Source organism: Acomys russatus, chromosome 26 (genome assembly GCF_903995435.1).
Source record: "Acomys russatus chromosome 26, mAcoRus1.1, whole genome shotgun sequence".
Lineage (NCBI taxonomy): Eukaryota > Metazoa > Chordata > Mammalia > Rodentia > Muridae > Acomys > Acomys russatus.
In genome coordinates, this window is record NC_067162.1 from 7,595,980 (window position 1) to 7,608,191 (window position 12,212).

Here is a 12,212-nt window from a genome sequence, read left to right on the forward strand (position 1 = left end):
ACTAGAGGCACAAAACTGCACCTGTCTACCAGATAGGGTAGGCCTTTTTCTTTTCTTTTCTTTCTTTCTTTCTTTCTTTCTTTCTTTTTTTTTTTAATCACTGATCCTCTTGGCTGATTTAGACAGGGAAGGCCGGCAAGAATACGACTGGAAATTACACAACATCAGTAAAATTTCCTGCTTGGCCAGTTCACCCCACCTTCTCCTGAGCACCTGGCGGTCCACTTGCCTTTTAGAAGCCTGCTCTGTCATGGCTCTCCTCCTGCTAAGTTAGAAACAATGGTTTTTGGGGTTTTTTTTTGTTTTGGTTTGGTTTTTTGGTTTTTGGTTTTTGTTTTCCAGACAGGGTTTCTCTGTGTAGTAATGACCATCGTGAACTCACTTTGTTGACCAAGCTGGCCTCAAACTCGCATGTGCCACCACTGCCCGGCATTTTGATGGTCCCTCCATCTTTGTGGTGCCTCTGAGCCTGCGTTTCTGTTGGGTCCTTTCCTCTCCTGTGGTAAATATGGAATTCCTCTTGTGAAAGCTCCTCTAGACTCAAAGCACAGGAACACTCTTTTCAGCCTGTCACTCCAGTATCTGCAGTGGTGGCCCCCTGCCACTTTCTGGGGATTGGCTGGGTCTTTTCGACTCATCATGGATTAAGGGCTGACACAATGGAAACTGTCTCTACGCCAGGGAGATCTCTGTACTCCTCTAAAATATTTCTGTGAGGAGAAAACCTGTCCAAAGGCCAGAGCAAGTTTTTCAAGCAGACACATGTGTCTTTGAATCTGTCACCACATTCCAGCTGTGTGGCTTGGGGACCTATTCTGAGTATCAGTTCCCTTCTGTGTAAAGAAGAGAGTGATGGTTTTTTTTTTTTTTTTTTTTAAAGACTCCAGAAAAGGCCAAACAAAAACAACAATGAAAAACAATCTGGCCTCTGTGGAGGGCTTCCCAGCGGGGAGTCACTGGGCCGCCCTGGTTCTGCACTACCCCAAGGCTACAGGTCTCAGAAGGGCTGCAGAGTGATAGAGTGATTGAGGAAGTAAGGAAGCTGAAGCTCAGCTGGTGTTAAAGTTCAGGCACATTGCTCGTGGAACCTTCTGAGCTCCAGCAGGGTACAGTCTGGGTGCTATACAGCTTGGTGCCCACTGGCGTTCAAGGGTCACATAAGCGGGTGAGGACACGCATTCCACCCAGAGGAAGCGGAGGGGCTGAGGAGCACAGGACAGCTGCCACTGAAGACCACACAGCTGTCCGCCACACAAGAGCTATTCATTAAACCAAGTGTCCACTTTTGTGTTTGTGGCTGCTATTAGAACATTGAAAACTATTGGTTTTACTGTTCCTCTTGTTACTATTAACAGTTATAGTTATTTTTATAATATAGTTAGATATTATATATTATAATATATATTATGTATAATATAGTTGTAACTATAAATATTAACTATTTATAGTTACTATTATTGTAACTATAAAACAGTCTTATGCTTTTCAAATTAATTAATTGTTTTGGTGTGTGGGGTGACATGTGAGGTGGGCAAAGATCAGAGGACAACTTGCAGGAAACAGTTCTCCTTCTGCCACGTGAGTTCCGGGGATCGAACTCAGGTCCCTGGCTTCACAGCAAGCCCCTTTACTTCCTGGACAATCTCACTGGCTCCAGTTATTACTTCATAGTTAAAGTATCATAAGACTGTATCTCATCCTTTTTTTCTTTTTTTTTTTCCTACTTGCAGCCACATACCACACATAGTAGAGACGTGATTCCTTGGTGTTATCTGATACCTGTCACCAACATGCCACACATGATAGGGTTGATGCTTCTCGGTTAGCCACTGTCTGAACTCCCCCTCATATGTCAGAAAATCATTAACACTACACAACTGAAAACCCCAGATATTCATTTTCTCCTGGACTCTCTGACCCAGTGGTTCTCAGCCTCTGTAGTGCTGCGACCCTTTAATACAGTTCCTCATGTTGTGGTGACGTGTGCCCCCCGCCCCCCCGAAAAGTATTTTTGTTGCTACCTCATAACAGTAATTTTGCTACTGTAATGAATATTGTAATATAAATAATTTTTTGGAGACAGAGGTTTGCCAAAGGGGTCAAAACCCACAGGCTTAGAACCACCACCACGCCAACCTAAAATGGACAAAATGTGTATACTGGTTCTACCCAGCAAATCCACTCCGGCTTTTGAATCATTTCAAGGAGCAAGAATGGGGCCCCAGAGACAGCTTGTTGAGTAAAGGTGACTGCCACCATGCCTGATGACCTGAGTTCAATCCCCAGGTCACAAGGCAAAAACAGGAGAGAATTGAGATCCCAAAAGTTGCCTGCTTGCTTACCTCCACACACATACTGTGGCGTGCCTACAACAGACACACTGTGCAATAAATAAATGTACATTTAAAAGTTACTTAAAGTAAGAAGCCATCAGTGAGAACTACATAAAACTCTTTGTCAGGGGCGGGGCGGGAGGCAGGGGTGAGGGTGAGCGGGGATAGAGGAAGGAAGGAAGGGAGAAAGAAAGAGGAAAGAACCCTTTCTGACGAAAGCAGAGATTTATGTTGCTTACAAGTGCAACTCTTAACTGATACACCACAGCAGGCAACAGCTTACTGTTTTGGTCAAAGCCGCTGTTAAGTTTTCAGAGCAAACACATCACGTGCAATGACTCATCTTAGTCAGAGTCCATAACTTGCTGAGCAAGAAGTTGTTGGCATCTCTGAATGGTTTCTCCACATGAATGAAGGGATGAAGCTATTGCCGTAGTGTTTTTATGGTGAGAAGCTATGACATGGGTCAGGCTGATGGAGGCCAGACTTCATTGCTAGCCTCGGCTACAAAAACAAAACCCAGTAGCAAAAACTTAAAAAAAAAAAATTGTTTTTTCCAATCAGGTGGAGAGATGCAAGATGCAGGTGTTCTCTCTTCCAAAAGCATCTGTGGCTAAGAGATGGCTCAGCACTTGCTGCTCTCACAGGCCGACTGAGTTTCAGTTCCCAGCATCCATACCTAACCTGCAACTTGAGTTCTGGGGAGGTTTGATCCCTCTCTTCTGGCCTCTGCAGGCCCCTGCACACATGTGCCATACATACATTCACAAGGAGACACACATACACATAAAATAAAAATAGTTTCTAAAAGAGCATTCTTGTGTGGTTGACAGTTTATTATACCAAAACCATCCCCCATCCAAAGCCGTCTTTTTTCCTTTGGTTTTGGTACGGCTGGGTTTTGATCTGGGGCTCACACGCTCTAGTCTGCCATAGAGCTACGTGCCCAGTCTCAGAGCTGAAACTTGTTGAAAGCCATGGTGCTGCGCCATCGAACTGGGTCAGTAAGGGGTGGAGGCCAGAGGCAGCCTGAAGGGAAAAAAGCTACAACAGCAACTACAACAAGAAGCTTTGCAGCAGCTCGGGCAGCTCCAAGTTGAAGAGCAGATGTTACCTTTAGCTACAACTGAGCTATCCTCATCTTAAGTCACTGTGGGTAGCGTGTTAGTCTCCTAGTCACCCTAGCTAGATTGTGTATAATTGTCTTATTACATTTTTCCTTTTGGCTTATTACCAACACATTTTACCCAAATTGCTACAAGAAGTCACATGAAAAACAAAACTTTGGCACATGAAAAAAATTTCCTCTGAAAGCAAGCATCAGGATTCCGAGAAAAAGCAACTTGTAAGAAAACTTTTTTTTTTTTTTTTAAAGCATGAGAGAGAGAAAGGGTTTGGGGAAGGGACTTAAGAGTAGAAGCAGTCCGTGCAGCCAGCTATCCCTTGTGCTGGTTAGGCTGCAGCTACTTTGTAAGTGTCCCAGGAGAACTCCCTACCCTAACCCTCATCTTATTTCCCACTTGGCCCTCTGCAGGTGGCCACTGAAAAGGGGCCACTGTATGAATGGAGATTCTCCAACCCTCAGCTCATGAACATAGAAAGAGCAAAGTAGGGCCAGGAGGACAGACAGCTCAGTGGGTAAAGGCGCTTGCCAGCAGGCCTGAGGAACCCGCGTGGCATAAGGAGAGGACTGACTCCCACAAGTTATCCTGCATTCATGCCAGCCAGCACGCACACACACACACACACACACACACACACACACACACACAAATAGGTGTTTAAAAAGTCCACAAATAGAAAACTATTGTTTGGGGCCACCCTGGTGTGGTGGGGATACAGGAATAGCTTCTCAATCTTAAATAATGGAAGCAAATATAAAACAGGAACATAAGGTTTGTTTGTTTGTTTGTTTTGTTTTTTGTTTGTTTTTTTTAAAAACAGAATCAGAAAAACAGTTGGCTTGAAAAAACTGCCAATTCCAGAACTGGTTTTTCTGTTTGTTTTGGTTTTTGTTTTAGATGTAACCCACACAGGCTTATCATCTCCTCGCTATTTAAGAGTAGGATGGAGTGGGGAAACCTCCCCACACAAAGGCCTGGCCTGTCTGCAAGCCAGGCTTACAGTTAGCTCATCAGCACAAGGCCACACAGGATTGGCCATTTCCTCCTCTGTCTCTCTGATCACTCAGCACCAACCATAGGAAGCTGGCGGGCAAGTTGCAACCTGTCAGATCTACAGAAATGAGACACTCTTTTAGGGTATTTCAAACTAAGAGTGACTCACTGGGGGCGGGGACACAGGTGTTGCTAAATTGAGACCTTCTAAGAGTTCCCTTGTCTCTAAACGGAGGAGAGTTGAGCCTGTCGGGGAGGGTCACCATGAGACTTCCACTCTGGATCCTAGAAGAGATCATCTTATGGAGGAGAGAGCCGCTCTAGGAAAGCACACAGAAAACACTGGCAGGACTCGCTGTCCTACAGAGAGCTTAGAGGCTCGCCCATCAGACAAGACATGACCTTCATGAAGCTAACAGGGACCGTGTTGTTCTGGGAGACCCTGAAGTAACCCTCCAACTGAGGGAGCACAGTGCCACACAGAAACGGCCGCCACTAAATAGTCTCCTATACAGCAGGCCGCATCCAACCTTGCCCACTGGCAGAAGAAAATGCTGCTGCCTGAGTGCAACGCATGAGGCAGCATAATTATCGATCTGCTTTCAGCCCCCAGGGCATTCGCAGTATCAGACATGACACGCTGCCTGTCTCCTGTGGAAGATGTAGTCATCCACGTGGGGTTCCTTTACTACAGTTTTCCCACTTACTTCCTGGAACTCAGAGAAGACAGAAACTGACCCAAAGGAGGCAGTCGGTCCCTGGGCACCTGGCCACACTGCCCTGGAGTGCGTCACTCTTTAAGTACTGTTTAACTTCTACTACCATTTAAAATGTTATCGCATATTTACTCAGCTCTGCAGTCTATAACCAACCAACCAAACAGGACGAGCCAGTCTGAATTATACAATATACCAGGGAGCCAGCTGCCCGTGGGTTGGACAAGTCAGAACAAGGGCCAAATGAGTTAAAGCTCACTACACCTGGAGACGGTCTCTCTACAGATTCACTTGTGTCCTGGAGATGCTTCTACAACCCAGCCGTGGAAAGCCCACATGCCAACCAAAAGGCTGCGTGCATATCCACGAGCATCAGCAAAGCCGTTGCAAGCTAGCAACGCTCATGTAGAAAACAACAAAGCATTTTAGCTGGGTCTGCAAAATCTGCCAGACTCCTAAATAGACTCTTAGTTGGGTCTGACAGAGGTTAGGCATTGTGAAGAGATGGTCAGTGCTTCGTTTCTTCTTTCCCTCAGGAGCGTGCTATCAGCTTAAATGCTGGCTGGGAGCCAGAGCTCTGGTTTCACTAGTGTTGTTTTATGACCCGAGTGAACCGTTTTAGTTTCGTGCATGTACTTGTTGAAAAGGAGACTGTGCAGCTACCACCTTCATGGGTGCTGAAGAGGCCAGCAAAGCAGTGGGACTGTTAACGCTTCGTAAATATCCCTGCACAAGGCAAGGAAGCTCCACAAACAAAATAACAACGCGCCACACCAAGAGGAGAAAGACTTTCTGACATGGCAGTCAAAGGCGGTCACCAACTCGCATCACTTCATAGGGATCACAATGGCTTGTGGGTTTTTGTGTGTGTGTGTGTGTGTGTGTGTGTTTGTTTGTTGTTTGTTTTAACAGTCTGCTATAAATCAACTGGTAAAAAGTTAGGAAAAAACCAGAGTTATGTTCACCCTTTAAATTGTAAATTGTACATGGGTCATATAAACACATGGGTGAATCAAGGGCAATATTGACAGAATTTTAAGTCAAGCACTGAAGTTCAACAGAAGAGAGCCTGGCATATAGTAATTTCAATCTAGAAACTTAAAAGCTTATTAGATACAACTAGGATTGAAATATAAGTACAGGGGGCTCATTAAAATATCTATTAAAAGTGTCAGGCTTCTGGGCACAGCGGCTGGCATCTGTGATCCCACCATTTGGGAAGTGAGAGAAGGAATGTTAAGAGTTTGAGGCTAGCCTGGGCTACTATGGAGTGGGATATCAGCCCAGGACACATTGTTTTCCAATTTCTAGTCCCCAGTTTCAAAATATGTAAATAAACAGAGGAACAGTTTAGTTTAATGGGCCAGAGTCCTTCCCTAAATGCTGAATTCTAAAAGGATTTTTTGGAGAAGTGGGGGGATGGGGTCTCATGAGCCCGGGCTAACTTTAAACTCCCTAGGTAGATGAGGATAACCCCAAGTTTGTGGATCTTTACACCTCAACATCCTGAGTGCTAGGATTACATATATGTACCACCATGTTCAATCTATAGGGAGCTAGGGACTGAACTCAGGGTTCTCTGCAGGATAATCTGATAAACTGAATCCCAACTAAGGTGAACCCTCCTTTAAAAGGCTTTTTAAAATAGCAATAGCCAAATTTGTTCTTCCTTCTTTCTGACACCCCATGTTACATGATTGAAAAAAAAAATTTAAGTCTTGTAGTGGCACACACAAGACAAAGTAGGAGGCTAAGGCCGGAGAATGAGGAGTTCAAGGCCACCCTGGACTACAAGTATTAAAAACCAGTTTTGAAGAGAGAAAAGAAAAAGTAAAGCCCCCCCCAATGGGTGGGGAACCTCATTTCTAGCCAGCTGATTTTCAAATTTATTTTTCAGATTTTTTTTTTATGTTTTTTAGTGTTTCTTCCTACATGTATGTGCAACACACATGGTGTCTTAGAGCTCAGAAGAGGGCATCAGATCTCCTGGATTAGATAGTTGTGGGTCCTGGGAATTGGACCCAGGCTCCTCTGCAGGAGCAACGAGTGCTCTTAAGCACTAGGCAACCGCTACATTCCCCCCCCCCCACCGTGAGCCTACTAAATGTACCTTCCTTCTTCTTCTTCTCATCATCATCATCATCATCATCATCATCATCATCATCAAGGTCTGTCTAGACAGTCCAAGCTATTCTCAAACTCCCAATCCTCCTGCCTCCCTGGCCTAAGGGCTGGGCTTACAGGCACCCAGATTCATTTCATAGCCTGATAGGTCAGAGTTGCTACCTCTAATCAGGAACACTGCATCCCAAAGAGCAGGGAGGAGCTGGGAATGCCACCCAGCCACACAACGCCTGTCTCACAGGCCTGAAACCCTGGGGGCAATACCCAGCACTGGACGGACAACACGCGCACTCATGCACGCACTCATGCACGCACGCACCCACAAAATAAAAGCGGTAGGAGTGGGTACGTAACTACAGAAACCACCACTCTGGGGTACAGATTAAAAGGTGCCTCATCACAGAGTCATCCCACACACCCTTCACTAGAAATAAACGTGGGAAAAAATAAAAACCAAAATGAATGGGCTTTGAGAGGCTCTCTGGTCAGCAGTGCTCCTCAGAACCTGTCTCCCGAGATGGGAACCAAGCGCCTGTGTCCCATCTCATCACCCTCCCCACAAAAAAAAAAAAAAAAAAGCACTGAAAATGAAGATAGAGAAGCCTCCTCTTTTAATTGCCTAATATTGGAACCCAAAGTTTTGGTCTTGATCATGTGTAAGGAAATGTCAAGTATCTGGGAAGACACAGATCCCAGGCCTCAAACCTAGCGTCTTTATGATGTGAGCATCAGACTTCAGGGACCCTAGTTTATCCTGTCTGTCCTAGTACAAGCATTTATGGTTTCATATGCACCCAAACAAACAAAAACCAAGGGGGTGGAAAAAACCTCACAGAAGAAGGTCTTCCTCCCAGAAAAAGCGCCAAACCTGCTGGACAATGGTCAGATTACCAACCCATAATACTGTCTTAAAATTAAATTTAAAATCTGGGTGTGGTCATTTACACCTGTAATCTCAGCACTTGGGAGGAGGCAGAACAGGTGAATCACTCAAAAGTTCAAGTCTAGGTTGGTCTATACAATGAATTGCAAGCCAGTCCCAGTTACACAGTGACACCTCATCTTTAAAAAAAAAAAGTGGTAGAAAGAGAAGATCCAAATCTACACAGAATTAAAACAAAACAAAACAAGAAGAGAAACAGGTTGTTTGAAGAGTGAGGACAATAGCCTTGGTGGCATGCTCTAAAATCTTTCCCTTCCAAGAACAAAAAGGAAGAGAGATTGCAGGCTCACATCTCTACACTCCTGTCAGAAACGCCCACTGCTGCCTGGCATGTCTCCAAATGCCTGGCAAAGCTGGCACACATTCCAATACAGTTATTCAAACTATGTTAATAAGGCTAACCCAGGGCCCGCATCATACATGCCTTCCTCCTTTGCTTTGTGGGAAGGGAACTGTGTAGGTTAAAATAGGCATGGCCAACACTGGCTGGAAACTGCCAGTTTAAGACAAGCTCTTAGGGGGACCAGCTCAGGTTTTCCTTCTGGGGATCAGTCACTGGCCTTCAACTTTGCTCTACTGGTGTTAAAAAAAAAAAAAAAAAAAAAAGGATCATTAATGATTTATATTCTTTAAAGTTACTCTAGAGATTTCAAGGGCCCTGACAAGGACCGCACTGATGTCCACTGAAAGGAGAGGCATTCTACAAATGATGAATGGAAGTAGATGTTTCATGCTGTGCAATGATGACAGGATTGTCACTCTGACAGTGACACACACATTCTACAGTGTCTCCTGAGCACAGAAAGTCTGTCTTGGGGGGGGGGGGCAGTGAAATCACAAAGCGACAAGTCCCTGAGCTCAATTAGCGCAGCTTGTCCTAAAATTGTCCATCCACCTTTTCCCTGCCTCCTCGGGAAAACATTTGCTTTCTTGTCTGAACAGACATTCCAGTCACAGCCTGCATTTCCGAGCTCAAGCTATGCAGTTTCATTTGTAGAACTAAAAAGCACGGGTTAGAAAAAGAGAGAGAGAGAGAGAGAGAGAGAGAGAGAGAGAGAGAGAGAGAGAGGGAAAAGAAGAGAGAGACAGAGAGAGGGAGAGGGAAGAGGAAGGAAGTCAGTTACACCATCGTTCTCAGGCTTGACAGCAGTCTCCAAGTAAGACCTTATTCACACACGAAGGTGTTCAGCTTCAGAAACTAAAGAGAAGGTGGAAGGTCTCACTGCAGTCACTCACTTCTTTAAGGTGACTCACTCTCATCTGCTCAAGATTAAACACGGCTCTGAATGGAGCATCAGGAGAAATTTTTCCTCAGGGGCAGAAAGGTGTGTGGGACTTCCAAAAGCATACAGTAAGATCATCTGCGTGTGTCAGCTGGGCAAACCCCACATAGGTTTAACTTCTTGCTCCTGTGAGAGCACGAATACTATGGAGGTGCACATCTTCCTGAAAGGTGTTTGTACAGGACTTCTGGGGAAGCGCTGTGTGCTGCCTACGGGAGGCTGGCTGGAGATACCAGGATGGACTGCAGAGCGACAAGGAGCACTAACTTTACTAACCACTAAGTGGCCGGAAACCAAGCGTGGTAGCACACACCTGCAATCCCAGCCCAGGGGAGGAGGCGACTGCAAGATCAATAGTCCCGGGCTAACATCAGCTACATTAAACTACCAAGAGCTGGAGGCCTGGGCTATAGGAGACCCTGTCTGAAAACAAAAACATATAAAACGGTCTATTTTATGGTCTACAGTATGTGGTGGTTGGTTATTTTTAATCACATTTAACAAATAAAAGAAGCAAACTGGACTACCATATGATATTGCCCCTGCTTTGGGGGCCCCTAAGAGGCTCTTTCTGGTGTATAAAGATTAGCAGTGAGCAATTTCTGCAGATGGAAGAATATGCAGGCTGGGAGGAGCCTCGAGCCGCCTAGAAGGCTGAGTGCACCTGGAAGCCAAGTTCTAGTCCAACTGACTGCTCGAACAACGTGGTCATGTAGTCAGAGTGTTTGTTAGGCTCACAATTCCTATAGGCCTCATTTTTCACATAATGAACAGGGTGGGGATGGGGGGGGCTGGGAATCAGTGGTAAAGTCTTGAAATGCAAGGCCCAAGGTTCAGTCTCAAATACAGAAACAAAGAAAGAAAGAAAGAAAGAAAGAAAGAAAGAAAGAAAGAAAGAAAGAAAGAAAGAAAGAGAGAGAAAGAAGTAAGTATGGGAGAAAGCTGGTTGCGGTGGTCCACAGTTATAGCCCCAGCATTCTGTAGTGTCTGTCTATCTGCGGAGACTGTCCTGGAGTCCGCAATGAGATTCCACAGGGAGCTGGAGGCCAATCTGACAACAGTTTTAAACTTTTGTCTCAAGGAAAAGAGGTGCTGGACATAGTGGTTCAAGGCTGCAATGACTACCCAACAAGCATTAGCAGGAGGAATGCCACAAGTCTGACAGAGTCCTGTGCCGCTGGGGCTACCTAATAAGACCCTGCCTCAAAAACAGAAACAAAAATGGGTAAGAACAATATAAATTGGAAGAAAAATAGGGCTTTATCTTGTGTGTGTGTGTGTGTGTGTGTGTGTGTGTGTGTGTGTGTGTGTGTGTGTACGCGCACGTGCGTGCATATGGACAACTTCAGGTGTCATTCTTCAGTCACCATCCATCTTGTTTCCTGAGACACTGCCTCACTGGCCTGGAGCAGCATAGTAAGCAGGCTGGCTGCAGCAAGCCCTAGGGAGCCATGAGGTGCTGCCGCCTCTGTGTTGGGATTACAAGCAAGCACCAGCGTAGGCAACCTTTACACGTCCTAAGGAGGGCCTCCTGTTTGAAGGCCCTTTGCTGGCTGTGCCTTGGCCTGCTCCCTGCACTTTGTATCTTTCTCTGATGACTTTCTTTTACTTAAGTGCTTCAATAACCACCTCAGAGTTTAAAAAAAAACCAAGAAATCATGCGTGAGGACAGGGCTATGTTCAACACAAGAACTTAACCTCAAAAATGAGAAGTGTTAAAGAGCCAGCTCCCACCGCCCTTGGTTCAAGCTCAAGCTTTTCACCAAACAACTAACTTTCCAAGTTGGAACAAAACCCACTTGCTGACACAATAAATAAATAAATAAATATCGGAGTATATACATTCTAGCTGCCTAAAAGTTACTTGACATCTCTGCTGTTTTCCAGTTTCATACTCATTTTATGCAAACTTAAGTCAAGATAGACACAGGCCTGGACTAGCACAAGACAAAGTCTGTGATTTCAGTTAACTCTTATACAGACAGGCAGATGACACACAACTGAATAAAGTAACGCCATTGGGAGCAACAAAACAAAACCAAAAATCAGCCAAAGTCCCTGGGTTATAGAGATAGATTTTTTTAAGGGTTAAATACACTGGGAATATTAAGATTTATGACCTAAACCAGGCATGGCATACCTTAATCCCAGCACTTGGGAGACACAAACAGGCAGACCTTTGTTTGAGTTTGTGGCTAGCCTGATCTACCCCAGAGTTCCAGGCCAGCCAAGGCTACACAGTGAGACCAGACATAGTATAAATGGAAATCAGTCTGTGTACATAGTCTATCCAAATGTAAGTAGCTATAGGGCTAACCACATTATAGATCAACAGTAAGCCTAACAAAGAAACATTTCCCCCTGAGCTACATGAGACTCTGTCTAAAGGGGGGGAGGGAGAGGAGGAATTCCCTTTAGTAGCTTGTAATATCATAAATCCACTAACTTAATATCTTATAGCTCTTTTTTCTATGTGCTACACCCTTAAAAGAATAACACAAGTGGCAATACTTTCACTGCCAGTTTATAGGCACTTTTAAGTTGTGCTTGGATGACTCTCTGATTAGGCTCTTTACCCCCAAGCACTAATCAAACATAAGGGGAGGGGTCACTGGGAACCCCATCTCTAGGTTTAATATATATGGACTCAAGTAGGCTCCAAAAAGAAAACTTGGATTATTAAGGCCAGTAAGAAG

The 12,212-nt window shown here is 44.9% G+C and overlaps 1 protein-coding gene across 5 annotated transcripts in view; it reads right to left on the bottom strand.

Moving 5' to 3' along the window:
* Gab1 (GRB2 associated binding protein 1) overlaps nucleotides 1-12,212 on the bottom strand; it is a 111,852-nt gene that overhangs the window by 81,637 nt on the left and 18,003 nt on the right. The gene's annotated exons all lie outside the window — the stretch shown is intronic.